The 19,310-nt window shown below is 43.1% G+C and overlaps 1 protein-coding gene across 9 annotated transcripts in view; it reads right to left on the reverse strand.

Moving 5' to 3' along the window:
- Positions 1–19,310, reverse strand: part of LINGO2 (leucine rich repeat and Ig domain containing 2) — a 937,252-nt gene that overhangs the window by 804,624 nt on the left and 113,318 nt on the right. Inside the window, exon 2 of one of the 9 annotated variants that reach the window (XR_008316638.1) lies at positions 5,091–5,157. The exons of the other annotated variants lie outside the window; for them this stretch is intronic. The gene's annotated coding sequence lies outside the window, so the exon portion shown is untranslated. Of the gene's footprint in view, positions 1–5,090; positions 5,158–19,310 lie in introns of those variants that run through there. 9 annotated transcript variants of the gene reach the window in all.

Below are 19,310 nucleotides of genomic sequence, written 5' to 3' on the forward strand. Positions count from 1 at the left end.
CTGTAGAAAGTAACCATCACCTTAAAATTGCACCCAGAAATGAAATGGTAGCTGGTGGTTTTAATAATGGAGGCACATATTACATAAAACTAGCTCCAGTTACCAAAGCATTCTGCATATCTTTACATTTCTGAATGCTCTTCAAGGGCAGCCCCACATACGTTGCATCGAAATAATCTACCTGCAAAGTATTTGTTCTGCCACTCCCATCTTTTATTTCAGGCTACATGATTAGGTTGTTTGGACTAGAGAACTATTCAGATCATTTGCAGGCATTTGAAAGGCTGTGCTAATCCCCAAGTAACTGAAATAATAATAACCACTGCACTATATTGAGAATGTGGCCTAATTTCATTTAGGCTCATGTTCTAAACTTTAAAATATCAGTGGTTTGTATTTACAAGCTGAGCCAACTGATGGCACAGTGGGGAAATGACTTGATTAGGAAGCCAGAGGTTGCCAGTTCAAATCCCCGCTGGTATGTTTCCCAGACACCTATATCGAGCAGCAGCGATATAGCAAAGATGCTGAAAGGCATCATCTCACATTGCATGGGAGATGGCAGTGGTAAACCTCTCCTGTATTCTACCAAAGACAACTACAGGGCTCTGTGGTCGCCAGGAGTCGACACTGACTCAACGGCACATTTTACTTTATTATTTACAAGCTGGCCACAAAAATTATAAATATAAATGGGTTGTTTGAAGGTGTGCCTTCAAAATAATGGTGGAAACTCATTTGTGTAGCTACTAGATAAATGAAAAAGGAAATCATGCCCAATTCTTCATCATCTATATATTTTTCAGGAAAGCACAATTTTGAGATAAAATTAGGAATTTTAAGCCTGCTAATGAAGCTATAAACATTGATAGTCTTTGTTAAATCTTCAGCTGCTAAGTTCTCGATTCTCAATTAATTTATGAAAAGACGTTATCTCCCACTAGATTGTGTGTCACCTAAGTCAGTTTGAACTCCTGAATTCAAATCATTCACGATTAACTACTTCTTGATGCTACTGGCATGTGAAGATGACAGGATGACACCTTAATTTTCATCAGATACAATGGGTTGACATACTGTAAGTATAAGCTGACAGTTGCCTGAAAGTATGTTTGCTCATTAAAGTGAACAAACGCTGAGCATGTGTGAATGTGGGATCAAAATGGCTGGTTTTGCATATTATTTAGCTAAATAATTCAATTTTCAAAGAAACAATATTTTAAAACCTCCAATGAAACTGAATGGCTCAGGACAAAGTTATCATGGATCACAGTAGAAGTTAATGAAGCAATTTGAAACTCGTACCTAAATTGTCAGTTTCTACAACATGCTTCCTTGATTAAACACATATTAGGACTAATGACAATGACTCTTGAAACAGGAGCAAGAAGTTGAAAGAATTAAGTTAGAAGCTTCTTTTTTTCTTTAGGAATTTGTAAACCTCAAATGGACCATTACAAATTTCTGGGAGAACCTGCTATAATGTAGACAAGAACATGGGCGCATGCACCCCCCCCACACACACCCCTTCTCTAGACTCACCACAATCACAATCAGAACCAAAAGCCTAAGCTTTATCTTCCCAACAGCAGACCCAGAATCTTAGGCACAGACAGACATTAAACATTCTCCTCCACAAGCAATTCAACAGAAATGGGTCTTGCATCTCTTCTTATGTTCTTAATAGACACCGAATTCACTGACAGCTGTGCATAATAAGATAATTGAGGCCAAAACAACCTTCCATCCATGGATAAATGTTTCTCTCTATATTAATACTCCATCTCTAGCTACAGAAATTCAGGGACTGGATTACATTTCCCCAGCAAAATTTTAAGTAATTTCCAGCCTTGTAAGAAATAGCGAGGAGGAGATAGAAAATAAGCTTCCCTGAAAGATAGCATGCCCACTGCTACCAATGCTCTCCTACAATGCACACCTGCAGGACAGTCTGGATGTCTTCTAAACAACCCTTTCAGATCAAGAGGGGCGAGGGTGTGGCCCACCAGACTTGGCAAGTGTGCTGCATAACCTGTGTGCGCATCATGTAACATGCCTCAGAAACACCTCTGCAACACCTTGATCATGGGGCAGACAGAGTTTGTGAGGAAAGGGAACTCTGAAGGTAGCAAGTCTGAAGCATACTGGCCTATATGTTATACTTGCCATAGAGTTTGGTAAGATACTACTTATGCTACTATGTACTATTGTGCAAGTTTTGTTTGAAAAGAACATAGTATTTAGACCTTAGTTTTAATCTCTTCTCCAACAACGTCTCCATGGGTGACAGGAGATGTAGTTCAGGAGCCCCTGGAGAGCGTCATATTGCCTACCCCTGCCTTAAAGGTTAACAGGCTTATTGTGGCACAGACCTTTGTGGAGTAAAACCCACTACAGCAGATACAAGATGATGAGCGAGAGCAAACAACTGCACACTACAGCATCACAGATCACAAACTGATGCACCAAATTAAGCTAAACTTTCAAATTGGATTATGGAGTCAGAGCAAACAAATACTCAAATTTGATTCATCAGCTGATAAAAGCTCAATTCATTTCAGCCAGAGCTGAGATGTACATCCCTGATAAGATTATTTAAAGCCTATAATCATTGATCTTCATTTGCTTATTGAAATCAAAACTTTTTGCTTTACAAGCAGAATTAGCTTACAAGGCAAAATCTAACAGCTGGCTGCTACTAAGAAGCAGATTCCCTGTGCCTGAATAACTGAAGACCATCATCCACTATCATATTGCTACAGTTCCTCAAAAAGCGAGGCTTCCATGACATAAAATATTATTTATTCAAGCTTCCTCCTCTTCAAAATCTTTGGTATAATATAAAACCAAGCCCAAAATGGGAGGACGTTTTCATTAAAACCTCTATCAGCTAAAAAGCACACACCCTCCTTGTCATTCCCCCATGAACAGCAATATAAGGAGGATAAACATTTCCATCCATTCAGACCTAGGGCAAATCACTAAGCGTATTGGCTGGAATCATCATGTGCCCTTATTTTCAGTCAGATTCATTTGTCCTCAGTGTAATGTAATGTAAGCCATGTAACCAATTCTGATCCATTATGCAGCACTGTGAAGCAATTACATTCACAGTGTGATCCCTGATTAGTTGGAGCCCCTCAAAATTGATTCCCATCCCATACACTGTGGACCATTTAAGTTGAAAAAAGAAGCACAACTAATATTATTTGATCTGAATGTGACAAACTACTCTGGCATGTATATACCAAGTAGCACAGGTAGCAGTGGTTGTATCCCTGGAAAAAGACCCATACAGCATAGTGTACAATCAGCAGCAGCATTCTTGTCGGCCTCTCCCAGTTGGCTCTCTAGACTAAAGGTGAAAGCAGATCAAAGCAAAATTTAATAGTTTAGGCTCAATGCATACTATCATACTTTGGACTGGACTTGGGGTGTATTGTTTGGGCCAAGCAATACATCTATACAAGTTTGAAACTACTGCTCTGATCAGGAGACAGTTTTCCTGAAGTTAATTCCAGGGCCTTGGTCACTACTTCAATTGAGAACTAAACAGAATTCCTCTTTCTGTGTTTGCATCTCTTTCACACTCTGTGGAGAATGTGAAACATTAACTCTTTCCCAGGGGCTTCCAGCAATTGAGAGATTTAAATTAAAACAGCCTGTTGCAGAAATTTTGATGCTTTGGCAGTGATTTTTTTCTTTCCCCCCAGCACCACCTGACATTCTTACCAGCTCATGGAAGTTACTGGATATGACTTGAGATAACCAATTAAACTGTCAATCTTGTAACACTAAGTGCACGTACCTCAACACATGCCTCCTGCATGACTGACAAATTTGTATTTGCTCTATGATCTGCTGCAACATCCTGATGGAATTCAAACAAACACCATGGTAAGGAGAGGTAGAAAAGATGTTTTGGGTTATTACACCCTTCCCTTTAAAAGCTACATATAGATAGTCTCCTGTCAGAAGACAGTTGAGATACTAAGCTAACACTAGACTTGGAAGGGAAGAGTCTTTCATTTCTGTCTTATCCTTTGTCTTCTGATGGAATTACATGTGTGGAGTGGCTAATGCAGAGAGATCCAAGTTTGGAGTTTAAAAAAAACAACCCAAATGGTCAAAGCTGTTGTTTAAAAGAAAACCCATTCAATGCCACTGCTTTTTAAATCCAGGAGCATACTGGAAAGGAATAGTTAGTTCTCTTTCCAGTCAGCCCTCAGTTTATGCTCAATTCCTGGGTACAACTATACAGGTAAATTATCTGGGACCAATATTTATTATTATTTTTTTATTTTTATTTTTTACATTTAATATCCTGCTTTTCCTCCAAGGAGCCCAGAGCAGTGTACTACATACTTAAATTTCTCCTCACAACCACCCTGTGAAGTAGGTTAGGCTGAGAGAGAAGTGACTGGCCCAGAGTCACCCAGCTAGTATCATGGCTGAATGGGGATTTGAACTCGGGTCTCCCCAGTCCTAGTCAAGCACTCTAATCACTACACCATAATGTTGATAAGTGCACCTAAAAACTTGTATGAGGCAAAGTGACCCCATATTCTAAAAACAAAGAGGCATAGAAACCATACATAAGAGCAATAATACTGCAAATAATTTTTGAAAAACCAAACACCAAAAGAAAAACACAACAAATAAAAGGTGAACTCCATCAAGTAAATTCTGCCAGATATGTTGTTACTTATACATTTCATTCACAACAAAGCCTTTTGAGACCTTATCCCTGAGGTGTTACCCCTTGCCTTCTCTGAACAGTGGTACTACAAAAAACAACTGGAGTGAATTAAAAACTGGGCCTTAAAATTAACCTAAATTAACTGTAACCAGACCCCTATTCAGATTTTATCAAGTGTGGTTGGAAGCCCCATGCCCACAATGATGCACTCTGAAACACTCTGAAACCCATTCTCTGAAACCCACTCTGAAACCCATTCTCCATGCTTACATTTGTCTGAAGTTCAGCCCCATGATGTGGGGCGTTGGTGTCTCAGTGTGCCATATCATGGGGAGGATCTCTCTTCATACAGTGCTGTTCTCTTCAAGAATGAAGGGGGGGGGAGAGTTTCAGGGTACATCATTGTAGGAGTCAAGGCTTTCTAGCATGCTCCAGGCCTGTGGTTCCCAACCTGTAGTCTGCAGAGGGGTGGGGAATAAAAATAATATAGTAATATAATGGGGCTCTTCACATGACCGAGCATGTGGCCGGGTGCGTGGGAAGGCCGGTTTCAACCTACCTTTCCCCAGACGACCGCTCTTGGCCTTATGGCATGCAAGGTGTGCACCTACACAATCCAAGCTGCCAGGAGCAACAGAGGCTAGGACTCATTATCCCAGCCTCCAAGAATCCCACAGTGCACAGCGTGCCGCTTTAGGCACCCAGCAGTTCACCCAAGCAGTTCACACTAACACACGATCCCAGCAGTCAGGTTGCCCTTAACCTTGGTGAAGAACTGGGTGTCGGCTCTGGGTTTGGTGCCACCAAGCCACCGAAATCTACGTGGATCCTGGTGGTTCTCACAGGCAACCAAGCCCAAGCTTGGCTGCCTAAGCTTGGGCTTGGCTGCTCGTGAGAACAGCCTCAATGCTGTGTGTCTTTTACATAACCTCTTGTGCCACTTGCCATCCTGCTCTGGAGGGTCCCCCAACCCTCAGGAGAAGATTTTGGGCAGGACAATGAGACAAAAGGAGGGAGGGAACTGGGGAAAACTGCCTCCATTTCCAGTCTTACCATTAGGTAAGTGTTATCTTTTCCCCACTGGTAGGCTTACTGCATGTAAATGTACTGTGATGAGTGTGATATGTTTGTGAGTGAGCATAACCTGTCCCAGTTTGAGGCACTGGCCAGAGGTGCCTTCTATCAGCTTCGGCTGATACACCAGCTGCACCTGTTTCTTGAGATAAACAGCCTCAGAACAGTGGTACATATGCTGGTCACCTCCAGACTGGACAACTGCAATGCGCTCTATGTGAGGCTGACTTTGTATGTAGTTCAGAAACTACAGCTGGTTCAGAATGCGGCAGCCAGGTCAGTCTCTGGGTCATCTCGGAGAGACCATATTACTTGCATATTGAAAGAGCTACACTGGCTGCCGATAAGTTTCTGGGTAAAATTCAAGGTGCTGGTTATAACCTATAAAGCCCTAAACGGCTTGGGCCCTGGGTATTTAAGAGAACGTCTTCATCGTCATGAACCCCACCACCCACTGAGATCATCAGGAGAGATCCATCTGTAGTTGCCACCGGCTCATCTGGTGGCTACTCAGGGATGGGCCTTCTCCGCTGCTGCCCTAAAGATTTGGAACACGCTCCCTGCTGAAATAAGAGCCTTCCCCATCTCTGACAACTTTTAATGTTTTAAAATTTTAAATTGTGGTAATGTTTAAACTTTTTGGTGTCATTTATTTTAACCAATGTCTTATTGTCATTTATTTGTTTTAACTAATGTTTTAACGTTTCTGTTATTTTTTGTTGTAAACCGGCTAGAGACGCAAGTTTTAGGCAGTATAAAAACAAGTTAAATAAATAAGTAATAAAATATTAGAAATAGCTGTATTCTTAATACCTCTTGATACAGAAGTTTGACACCTGTCAGTCATAGGTGTCTTTTTAACCTATTCAGCTCAAAAAATTAACATGTTTGGTTTCTTTAAAAATAAATATTGTTTACTTCTGACAATTGTGCCTGTATAATTTATTAGTCAATTTTGTGATCTGTGAAGGAATACATGACAAAGGTATAAATTCGTAATTCTGTAAATATAGAAAACATATTTTTAAAACATTTTTAAAAGCTTATAGGAGCAACAGGGTACCCTTGGGGCTACTTTGGAGGTAATAAGGCCATTATGTTGCCTTCATATTTTTTAGCGAAGACAGCAGTAACGATGACAACATATGCTTGAGATAATACTTTCCCCATCTTTCCCTCCCTGGTGTTTTCCACCCTAGAGGAAACCAGGAGGGAGTAGTGGCAAACCTCACAGACCTCAGAGAAGAGGCCACACCATTCCCGATGGTGAAATATCTAACTACCTTGGCAGTCCTATTTAATGTGGAGATGGTATTTCCCTGAAGCCTGCTGCAAGTGACATGTTGCCATGAGAACACAGGACCCTGAAGAGAAGAGGACCTCTCTGTTGCATGAAGTGCCTCAAGTTCTTTCTGGGGTTCAACTGGGTCCCCTGTGAGGGCAGAGGTCTCATCTGGGACAGAACTAGAGCTTTTAAGGGGATATACTGCTTATACTTTTGGCTAGGGATATAGCGTGGCTGGCTTGGCTAGGTTTGGAGGCCTGCTGCGAAGGAAAGTTAAGTTTTGTTAGTCGTATGTTCTGTTGCTGCTAGCTGTGATCAGAGCTGGGTATTTTATTGTTAGGTCTCTTACAGGAATTGGTCAATATGAGTAAAATGCTGATGTTATTGATATTTGATATAGTTTACTGGCTTATTGATAGGTGGTTTTATGCCTGTTTAAATGTTTGCTGACTGAGTTTAAATAAACTGCCAATCTGCTGTTGAACCGTCCAAGATATAGTGTAATATGTTGTCATATGAATACGAAGATGGAGAATATTTACGTACCACTTCTCAACAAAAGTTCCCAGAGCAGTTTACATAGATCTAAATAAGTAAATAAATAAAGCTAGCGGGGCCACACACAGAGTATCTTCACCTCTAGTTCTTCCCCATTCCCCCACCGGCGCTCTTACCCCCAGTAGGGATGTGCACGGAACCACAGAAGCGTGGTCCAGCACTGGAGGGAGTGTGTCTTTAAGGGGGGGTGGTAGTACTTACCCCCCCGCTGCTCTTCCCCCTCCGGTGCTGGAGTTGCCAAAAACGTTCTTGGGGTGGCAGAGTTCCTCCCTGCCGCCCCTGCTCCCGTAGTTGTCTGTAAGGGTTAAACTATAACCCGCGTGACATATGCGGCACACGCGCGCCATCGGCGGAGACGAGCGCACGTGCCATGAAGGGAGCATGGGCGCTGCCAGATCTTTCTAGACAACGATCGGGGCAGGGGCGGCAGGGAGGAACTCTGCCGCCCCAATAACGTTTTTGGCAACTCCAGCGCTGGAGGGGGAAGAGCAGCGGGGGGGGGAAGTACTACCGCCCCCCCTTAAATACACACTCCCCCACCCTGGCAGACCACCGGAATTCCGGACTGGTCCAGAGGCCTTTTCTATGGCCCCGGACCGGTCCGTGCTCACCACTAACCCCCAGAGTTCCTGCCTTGTAACCAGCAGGTGGGCCGGAGAGGGAGGGTGGACCAGAGAGGGAGGGTGGGCCACCCACTCCGCCACCCACCCACCGCCATGGTCTTCTCCCCAACACCGGAGCTGCTGCCTTTTGGCTGGCAGGCGGGTCAGAGAGGGAGGCTGTGCTCCCCTCTCTGCCACCCACTGGCCACTGCCGCCATTGCCATTTTCTCCCCCGTCACTGGAGGGATGCTTTGCTGGGTCTGGATAGGGCCAGTTGCTCTCCCCCTGATAAAGAGAATCACCACTTTTAAAAGGTGCCTCTTTTCTTAGTCAGTAGGGGACCTCATATATTTTTTTAAATCAATGTACTATGTACTATAGATATATTGATGCATTGTGGTTAGACTGTAAAAACTGCTGTCACCTTTGCCCTGCCATGAACTTCTTTGAGCTCTCTATATTGTGAAAAATGAAGTGTATAAAGAAATTGACTATGACTAATGCCTCATTAATAAAGTGCTTTATTCAAGCACTGAAGTCTTTTTTAAAATATATATATATATGCAGATTTGTAACACTATCTAGCCCAAGTTAAGCACTGCCAATTTCAGTAGGAGATATAAAATCTCTCTCTCTCTCTCTCTCAATGGCATGTAAGCTAGGGTGGGCACCTTAACGTACAATGTGTTTTGATGCATGAATGGACATATAAGGACTTAACTCTTCTCTTAAACCAAAGTGTTATTTTATTTTTAAAAAACAGAATATATGCACATATCATACGGTATAAAACAAATTGTTCTAGTAAGAAACAATCTGCCAATGTTCCTTTCACTATTTCTACATCTGGACTAAATTTGGTGCAAATTGAGGTCCACAAGTTGGATCTCTTGTGCCTCAAATGTTCATGTGTCTGCCATCTTGGATCAGGGTGGATGTCATCATTACAAACTGCATCATTGAGGTGTCCCTGTGTGTCACTCACTACAACTGTTCCAAATTTGGTTCAAATCAGTTAGACAGTCCTCAAGTTATTGCACATGTGCCTCAAACGTTTATGCATCCACCATCTTGGACTGGGGTGGGTGACATAATCACAAACTACACCATTGGGGCATCCCTATGTGACCCTACAGCTGCAGCAAATTTGGTTCAAATCGGTTATGTGGCTCACAAGTTAGCCCACTTGTGCCTCAAAAGTTTATGTGTCCGCCATCTTGAATCGGTGTGGATGACATCATCACGAACTACGCCATTGAGGTGTCCCTATGTGTCGCTACAACTGTACACAATTTGGTTCATATTGGTCCAGGTGTTGCGAAGTTGATGGAGGGTGGGTGGGACACACATACACGCAGAATGCCGGGTGATCTCATAAGCCTACAAGAATGTTGGCTAAAAATAAATATCTTCCAATATATAAGCACATACACATACACCACTGATAGTTGACCACTGGATAGTCAACTATCATGAACATCCCTATTTGGACTTCAGATAACCTGCCTGACTCTCTGGCTCTTGACTATTAACCTGGCTTGACCCTCGGCTTGTTGCTGGCTCCTGTCTGACCCTCTGGCTACTGGCAACTATGTAGCTTTGACCCTCAGTGTGTTCTTGATTTCTGGCTCTTCTCTAGACCATCTGACTCTTGGGTATCTACCCTGCTTGACCTCTGGTGATTTTCTGGCTCTCCCAGTCCCAGCCTTTGTACTTGCACCCTGTAATGACTGCTGACCATGGCTCGGCTTTATGGCATACTGAGGTTATCAGTATTATATAATAAAGGCCTGGTTCACACAATCATTTCAATCTAGATTTAATGTGGGTTATAAACACTAGCATGACTGTGTGAACCCACACCAAGGCTGAGTGTAGATTCTCTGGTAGCAAATGAGAGTGGATTCATGGTTTGCCATTGAAAATCTCATATGCTACCAGAGAATCAACACTCAGAACACCTCAGACACAACAAAACCCAGTATCCCATGAGTTGAAAACCCATGGGGGTGGTTGGCACCCTCTATTAACTACACCACCACTCACTCTGGGCCACCCCAGAACCCCCCAAGTGCAGTTATGGGACTGCTGAAACCTCCATTCTTCCCTGTGGAGAAAAACCTTAAAGACACAGAAAATCACTTAAAAATCAGTCTTCTGCCCAATTCCTTTGAAATAATTCTGGTAGCTTCTTTGCCACCCTTGGGCACTACCACCCACCACACTCTGCTCGAGGCCACCCCGTTCCCCACAACATGAAGCTATACATTTGCTGAAACCTTCATTCTTCGCTATGGAGAAAAACCACAAAGGCGTGCAAACTTCAAAAATCACTTAAAAATCAGTCCTTTGCCCAAATCCTTTAAAATAATTCTGGTAGCTTCCTTACTCCCCTTGGGACTATCACCCACCACACTCCACTCTAGGCCACCCCTCCCCCCCACGTGAAGATATACATTTGCTGGAATTCTCATTATTCTCTATGAGGAATTAAAAAATACTTTAAACATTCACCAATAATTGGAGTGTCCGATTGCCTTGGGGTTTGGTGGGTAGTAGGCAACCCTGGGTGCCTACCACCCACGCCACATTTGTGCCCCTAGGTGCTCCACAAAAGGAGATAATGGGCTGGTTTGAGTCCCATTATACCCTATGAGAAAAAAAATTAAAAAATTCATTATAAGATCATACTAATGTCCAATTTCATTGAGGGTTGGGTGGTAGGCACCCATGGGTGCCAGCCCCCCCAGTCTGGTTCGAATTCGAACCTGCAGCTCGAACCAGATGGCTGGTTTGGTTCAAATTTGAACTGGTCTGAATTTGAAGCGGTTTGCACATCCCTAGGGGAAATGTTTGACTAACAAGCAGAAGGTTGCCGGTTTGAATCCCCACTGGTACTATATTGGGTAGCAGTGATATAGGAAGGCGCTGCTGAAAGGCATCATCTCATACGGTCAAAAAAATGTTTAACCTTCCCACACACACCCAGCCCAAAACTTTCCACTGGGCTTGGAGATCCACAGCCCTACAAATGTGCATACTTCATGACGTTCAAGTCAAGTGCATACTTCATGACGTTCAAGTTCAAGCCCGGCTTGCCACATCCACTCCAATACATTCACGCATGCCATGCATTGCCATAGCGTAATAGATAGATATAGATATATACAAACAAGGTACCTTCTTATAGGGATGTGCATGAACCAGCGCATGGCTGGTTTGGCAGTGGAGGGTTTACCTTTAAGGAGCTAGGAGGGTGCTCATCCCCACCCGTGCCACATGACGTACGCATGCGCACCGGCCACTTCTGGTCTGACACTGACCAGGGCGGCAAGGAGGTACATTGCCACCCCACACCAGCGGTTTTGCAGACAACACTGGCAGGGGAAACACAGTGTGTGTGTGGGGGGGGAAACACAGTGGGGGGGGAGCACCCTCCCTGCTCCTAAAGTAACCACCCGCCACCAAACCAGCCTGAACTCCAGTTTGCTGAAACAGTTCGTGCACATCCCTGCCTGCTTATCCTGCCTGGCAGGAGGCTAAAAGATCTTACGTTGAAGTTCAGAAATAAAAAGTTTTCATCATGAAAAGATCCTTCCTCCACCCAGCCAGGCAAAGTAGCTGTCTCCATGACCTAGGCAGCCTGAGCTCAGCTGAGAGCTCAACAAAGCTGGAAACTAAACTAACACAGAAGTCAACTCAAGAGCAGGAATTCAGAACAGCAGCAGCAAGAAGACCCCTCAAGACTCACTGGTTCTCACAGGCTTTTACTTAGAATTAATTTTAATATATTTTTTTAAATAACAGTTTTATGCTACTTTTATTGTGTTCTGTGGATTTTAATATGTGACTTTTATGTTGTGTTAAAATTTTGTACACTGCCGAGAGATGTATATATAAGGCAGTATAAAAATATTACAAACAAACCAAGAACCCACAGACAAAAGCCAGCCTAGGTTTTATAAAGAAAGATTTGTTATTTCACTGTGTCAGGAAAAGATTGTAGCTAAATGATAATAAAGTCTCCCCTCACATCCCTTGCAGATCTCTGGGATCAATGGGCTGATTTCTCTGGTGACTGAAGACAAGAACTCCAGCCATTATTTTAATCACAATCTTTGGCAAAACAATAGAACTTGTGAGCTTAACCTATTTATTTATTTATTACATTACATTGCATTGCATTACATTACATTTCTATACTGCCCAAAACGCAAGTTCTCTGGGCGGTTTACAACAAAACAATAAAAACAACCAATAAAAAGATTAAAACATTTCAACAATTAAAATTTAAAATGTTTAAACTAATTACAACACAATTAAATTAATATCTATTTAAAAGCCTGGGTGAACAAATGTGTCTTGACTGCCTCAACTTGAGACACTAGGGAGAGTTTGTGTCCAGTAGCACCCCAAGATTGTGTAACTGTTCCTTCTGGTGAAGTGTGACCCCATCCAGAACTGGCAGATCAAAATCATCTCCTGAGTGCCAACCCCACACAATAAGTATCTCTGTCTTATCGGGATTCAGCCTTGGCCTGTTATCCCTCATCTAGCCTCAGCCTATTATCTCTCCAGGCAGGCATTTAGGGAGGTTATGCTTTCTCCTGGTGATGTTGACATAGAGAAAAAGATTTGGGTGTCATCAGCACACTGATAACACCATGCACCAAATTTCCTGATGATCTCTCCCAGCGGTTTCATGTAGATGTTAAACAACATTGGAGACAATATGGAGCCCTAAGGGACACCATACTGAAGTTCAGTTTTTGAAGAACAGCAGTCTCTGAGAGACACCATCTGGAATCTGCCTGAGAGGTAAGAGTGGAACCACTGCAGAGCACTGCCTCCCACCCCCAACCCCCTCAGACACTCCAGAAGGATACTATGATCAATAGTATTGAAAGCCAACGAGAGGTCCAAAAGAACCAACAGAGTCACACTTCCTCTGACAATTCTGAATTCGAGATCATCCATCAGGCCGACCAAGGCAGTCTCCACCCCATAGGCCACCCGGAAGCTGATCTGAAACGGGTCTAGATAATCAGATTCATCCATGACTGTCTGGAGCTGGGAGGCCACCACCCTCTCAATTACCTTGCCCAGCCACGGAAGGTTGGAGACAGGACTATAGTTGCTCAACTCTAAGGAATCCAAAGCAGGCTTCTTCAGAAGTAGTCTAATAATTGCATCCTTAAGGCAAGGAGGAATCCTGCCCTCCCTCAGAAAAGCATTTATGACATCTACTAGGCCTTCCACAACAACTTCCCTGCCAGATAGCATTAGCCATGTCGGGCAAGAGTCAAGAGAACAGGTGGTAGACCACATTGCTCCAAGCAGCTTGTCCACATTCTCACAAGTCACAAACTGAAACTGATCCAGCCTAACCACATAAGAGGAGTCGTTGAACACCTTCGATTCAGACACTGCAGTAGTTGTGGGGTCTAAATCCAAGTTGACTCGAATATGAGAGATTTCATCCACACAAAAATCATGAAACACCTCACAGCAGGTAACAGATGGTTCCAAATTCTGATTCACGGGAGGAGGGGCACTCACTAACCCTCTCACAACCCCGAACAACTCCACCGGACGTGAACTTGTGGACGCAATATGGGCAGAAAAGAATCATTTCTTTGCTGCCCGTATTGCCAGACCATAGCTCTTCAAATGTGCTTTATGTTGTAATCTGTCGAATTCGAGTTGAGTCTTCTTCCACTTGCACTCCAGTCATCTACCTCACCACTTCAGCCCCTGTATCTCTTTGTATATCAAGGGGCCAATTTTGAAGCGGGCCACAGAAGACACTTAGGTGTGATCATGTCTACTGCCCTGGTGAGCTTGCTGTTCCAGTTCTCCATCAGGGCATCAACAGGATCACCAGCAGAGGCAACACTAAATCCCTCCAAGGCTTCTTGGAACCATATTGGATCCAATAACCTTCTCGTGCTGACCATTCTAATGGGCCCCTCACTGCTGCAAAGGTGGGGTGTGACTGTGAGTCCAACTGTAACCAGATGGTGGTCCGTACATGACAATGGGGATTTGTCATTTGCATTGATGGTCTATTTTGCTCTTTCCTGACACAGGAAGGAGATAATATAGAAAGCAGGTTGGCCACATGACTAGAAGACACTCACATACAGGGCTAAACATGAAGTCAAACAAGCTCAAAATGCAGTTTAGAATAGGGGTGTGCAGAGCCAGTTCAAATCAAATCAGGTTTGATTTGAACTGGCCTGGTTCAAACTCTAACTGGACTGGCCTCAAAAGACAGCCAGTCTGAGCTTGAACCAGACTGATTCGATCAGTTTGAGGACTATGTTTGTGACAGGGAATCTGGTGAGGATTCCCCTTTACAAGCAAAGGGGTGAGGGAATCCTGTAAAAGTGTTCTGGGGGTGGCAGGGGGGAACCATACCAGTGGGGCACTGGCAGCTCCTCTAAACCCTGCTGGCATTCCCTCCCCCCAGCAGCATGGATTTGTGGTGGTTAGGTTCCAGCATCTGTGGAGATTGGAACTGGGCCACTACTGGGTCGTGCTGCTGGGGGAAGCACAAGCAGGGTTTAGAGGAGCTGTGGGCACCAATAAGGTGCCCTCTTGCTGCCCTCCCTGGCTACCATTAAACGTTTTAAAAAGATTCCCACACCCTGTTGCTTGTAAAGGGGAATCCTCACCAGATTCCCCTTTACAAGTATAGCCCTTGAACCAGTTCAGCTCTGTTCAACTGAACAGACAGGACTGCCAGCCAGCTTCAGTAGACTGGCTAACGGACTAATGGTTCAATTTGAATTCAGTTCGGAATTCAAACCGAACCGCCAAACCCACACCCCTAGTTTAGAATAAAGAAAGCTCAGGCCTTTGGGCTGAATAAAGGCCGGTTTCATATAAACAACTTGTTTATTGACAATGTACACAAGGGACAATGTGGGGTTTTTTTAATTAGTAGTAGTGCTAAAAGCCTATAATACAGAAAGAATTTGAAAAAAGGGAACAGTGATGCATGATTTGAGCAACAATATAACTAAATGTACAACAGATCAATTTTCTACTAAATCCTTTTGAGAAATCATTGAAGTTGGAGAATCATTGTGGTAGACTTTTGAATGGCATAGAGTTGTGTTCCCTACATGCACTTTTCCTTTGGAAGACAAAGAGGATAGGTTGTACTTGTGGTCTGATTCTGACATGGCCATCTACCTATGCCTGAGGGTGATAACATAGCAGGCCTCAGAAAAAGTACCACTTGCCAAAAGCAACTCTTTTGAACAAGCATGAGCAGCCCAGGAGCCCTGTCATCTGTTGCATCTGGCAAAGTGGGCTCCAGGTTTCAGTGGGGCCTCAGTAAGCTGCCCTCCATAGGCTTCCACTTATCTCTGCAGGAGAAAGTGATGGAGAGAATAAACCACTCTGCTGCCATCATGGCTATGGGCAGAGAGGTGTTCTCAGAGATCAGGATCTTCTGAGGGCCCTGGGCCCATGGCAGCTGCTCCATGATGCCAGTCCAATGTGGGCCTTAGCATCTAGTTGTTATACCAAGACAGAGCTTCCAAGACAACCCATGTATGCTGGAAGGCATAAGTTCACACCCTTCTGGGCTCATTGCTAAACACTTTCTAGAATGTGTAGTCACTCCAGAGACAACCTGCTAGCATACTGATATCAACCTGTCAGCACAGTATCACATTCAGAAAAGGGGCAAACTGAATTCCAAAGGTGCTTGAAGATCTGTCTATTTAAGAAGAGTTTATATTACATTACCTAGAAGAAGAACAAAGACGAAGAAACAAACGTTCTCAGCTACCTATGGCATGGTAGCTCATTCATGCACTTGATAGTGACTTGGATCGCTTGGATCCATCCCTTTCAAAAGCCTAACATGCTGCTACCACAATCTAGAACCCACAAAATTCCAGGGACTCAACCAAATCATCCGAAGGGACCAGTGTATCCCACAAACTGCCAGTTGGGCCAATGACTGTTTGCCATATTTGGGGTTGGAATGGAATTTGGGTGCCAGGCCACATCAGCAAGAGACCTATTTCATTTTGACTTTCCCTTTCACTCACTTAGGCTCACACAAGGGGCTAGGCAGGCTGAACATTTGACCTTTGTTCTTTGAATAGTTGATCCCCATACCTTATCTCAAACTACTTGCCAATACCCTAAACCGAAATAAGTCTAATGCCACCTCCAGCTCACCAAACTACTTTTATGGTTCTTTAGATCCAAGTCTCCACTTTTTGCTTGACTGCATCATCGGAGGCAAATTTGTCTCTGCAGGTGCACTGTTTTCCATTTATGGAAAATAACATTCTAATTTCTGCATGATGATCTGTAGAGGGCTGGTGGATGGATGCTCCTGCCATGTCTCAAGAGTCTTACATAATTACAGGATATCACATTTTGTCCCCTCTGACTTTATAGTAGCAGCATTTAGATTTTTCACACAGTCTCTACCACTGTGCTTAATCTACTAATGGTTAGGTGCCACTAAAATGCCCATTTTACAAATAATCAATAAATAACTCCTCATTACTGGATGCTATAAGCACCCGGACCATTCTAAAAATCAGTGTAAAACAACTAATGTGAACTGTACACTTTTAATTACTTCTCTTTACTCATAACAACCAGAAGCGTAGAAGGTTAAGTTAACAGTCCACAAAGAGATGCACCAAATGTGATGCGGCCATCAATTCCTAGTCCATCCAATTCATATACTGAGAGGAAATGAATGATATTCCTAATTTTACTTTTGGTTTTCAAAAAACACACACCCAAACACCCGCTTTTTTCTTTTTTTTAAAGTAACAAGCATTTTCAAGTTACATCGGTTAAGAGGGATGTGCAGAATGTTTCAAGCTCAAAATGTTACAACTCGAAATGGGCCGTTTTGAGTGTTGGAAGCTTGAAATGGAAAACCCTTCAAATGAAGGGCCTGTTTCAAGCTCTGAACAGAATGAACCTGTTCAGAGTCTAAACGTTTGGGGTGTTCCAAGTGCCATTTTGGATGCCTTTTCCCTGTTCCTTCTTTCCTTTGTTGGCTTGTTATCATACAAATCAAATTGATTTGTATAACAAGCCAACCAAGAAGCAAGGAGATCACAAGCGAATCGGAAGCCAGTGCCAAAACCAGTCAGCAAGGGAAAAACAGGAATACAAAATATGAAGATGATGAATATGTACATATCACTTTCCAACAAAAGTTCCCAAAGTGGTTTACATAGATATAAAATATGTTAATAAAGTGTAACTTGTTCCAGGCCACCAAAAAAGAGATAAACCAAATGTGATGGGGCCATCCAATTCATGTACAGAGAGGCAGTGGATGATATTCCATTTTTACTTCCCCCTCAAACAAACAAACCCCTTTTTAAAAAAGGCACTGTGTTCCAAAAAAAGGCACTCAAAATGTTCCAAGCTCTTTCTGTTGGAACAACCGGCTCAATTGGTTGTTCCAATGGAACATTCCAGGTATTTGTGTTTTGTTCCAAGCTCGGAACAGAAAGCTAATCGCATTTCATACACATTCCTAGCAGTTAATACTGTATACATGTAAAAGCTCTAATAATAATGCATTTTGTCCATTGTCTAATTTATAACTTGCCAATATCATTTATAAATGTCAGAACAGTAAGGGATACCTTTCTACCAGAGGAGTATTGAACTAAATCTTTCAGGTCTGGAATATAGGAGTTTATTTATATCTATGAAACTGAGGAAGGAAAATGGTCTCTCAAGAAAATTGTGTCTATGAATTGAGTTCTTGGAACTTTTTAAAAAGGAACAATCATTTTCAAGTTACATCTCTCTCTTCTTGTGCCTTCTCTGATCGCAGTCCCTATAGGGATGTGCACAAACCAGTCCAGAGACCATTCTAAAGGCCTCCGAACCAGTTCGAAGGCAGCGCCGACTCAAAAATTCAATGCCAGCGCACTCAGCCCTCTCACAACTTTTCCCCTGCCAGGGCTTCATTTTTAGCGAAATCCATGGGGCGGCAGCGTACCTCCCTGCCGCCCCTTCCCCTGTTCTTGGCCGGAAGTATCACCTGCATGTGCACCCGTTGCACGCTGGCAGGGGAAAAGTGGCAGGAGGGGTAAATGCACCCTCCCCCACCCTTAAAGAGGCACCCCCGCCAGCATCCAACTGCACCTCCGCACCTTCCGTGCACATCACTAGATCCCTAGAATCATGGGTGATATCTCCTGTGTTCATTTCTAGCCATTCTTTCAGGTCATCCATCCCTTCCTCTTGATCTTTTTCCTGCTAGCTTTCCTTCTAGCATTAGTTGTGGTATTTGATATTTTACTCCTATGGGGATATGTCCACAATACTCCAGTTTGAGTCTCTTGGTTGTCTGTATTATTTGTTTATGTGTTTTAGCTTTTTGAAGTAATTCTTCATTTGTTGTTATGCTGGTGCATTTTATCTTGAGTATCCTTCTGAGACACCACATCTCAAAAGCTTGCAGTTTGTTATGTGCTTCTTTCTTGATGGTCCAAGTTTCACATCCATACAGAAGAGACAAGACCAGATGCTAATATTTGTGGCTTGGGTCCAGTGTACTTAAGAGAGCACCTCCTTTGTCATGAATCATCCCACCTATTAAAACGATCTGGGGAGATCTGGCTACAGTTGCCACCAACTTGTCTGGTGGTGATTTGGGACCAGGTCTTCTCTGTGGCTGCCCTGGGGCTTTGGAATGTGCTCCCTGTCAAAATAAGAACATTTACATCTCTGATTGCTTTTTAAAAGATCCTTAAGAAACACCCGTTTTCTCAGACTTTTAATTAAATTTTAAACTGTTTTATTCTGTAAAATTATATTTTAACAGTTTTATTTTGTGAAAGTGTTAATTGTTTTGTTTGTTCTGTTTTGGATTGTGTACACTGCCTGGAGATACATTTATTTATTTATTTATTTATTTATTTATTTATTATTATTATTATTACATTTATATCCCGCTCTTCCCCCAAGGAGCCCAGAGCAGTGTACTACATACTTGAGTTTCTCTTTCACAACAACCTTGTGAAGTAGGTTAGGCTGAGAGAGAAGTGATTGGCCCAGAGTCACCCAGCTAGTTTCATGG

The sequence above is a fragment of the Hemicordylus capensis genome, chromosome 2 (assembly GCF_027244095.1).
Source record: "Hemicordylus capensis ecotype Gifberg chromosome 2, rHemCap1.1.pri, whole genome shotgun sequence".
Classification (NCBI taxonomy): domain Eukaryota; kingdom Metazoa; phylum Chordata; class Lepidosauria; order Squamata; family Cordylidae; genus Hemicordylus; species Hemicordylus capensis.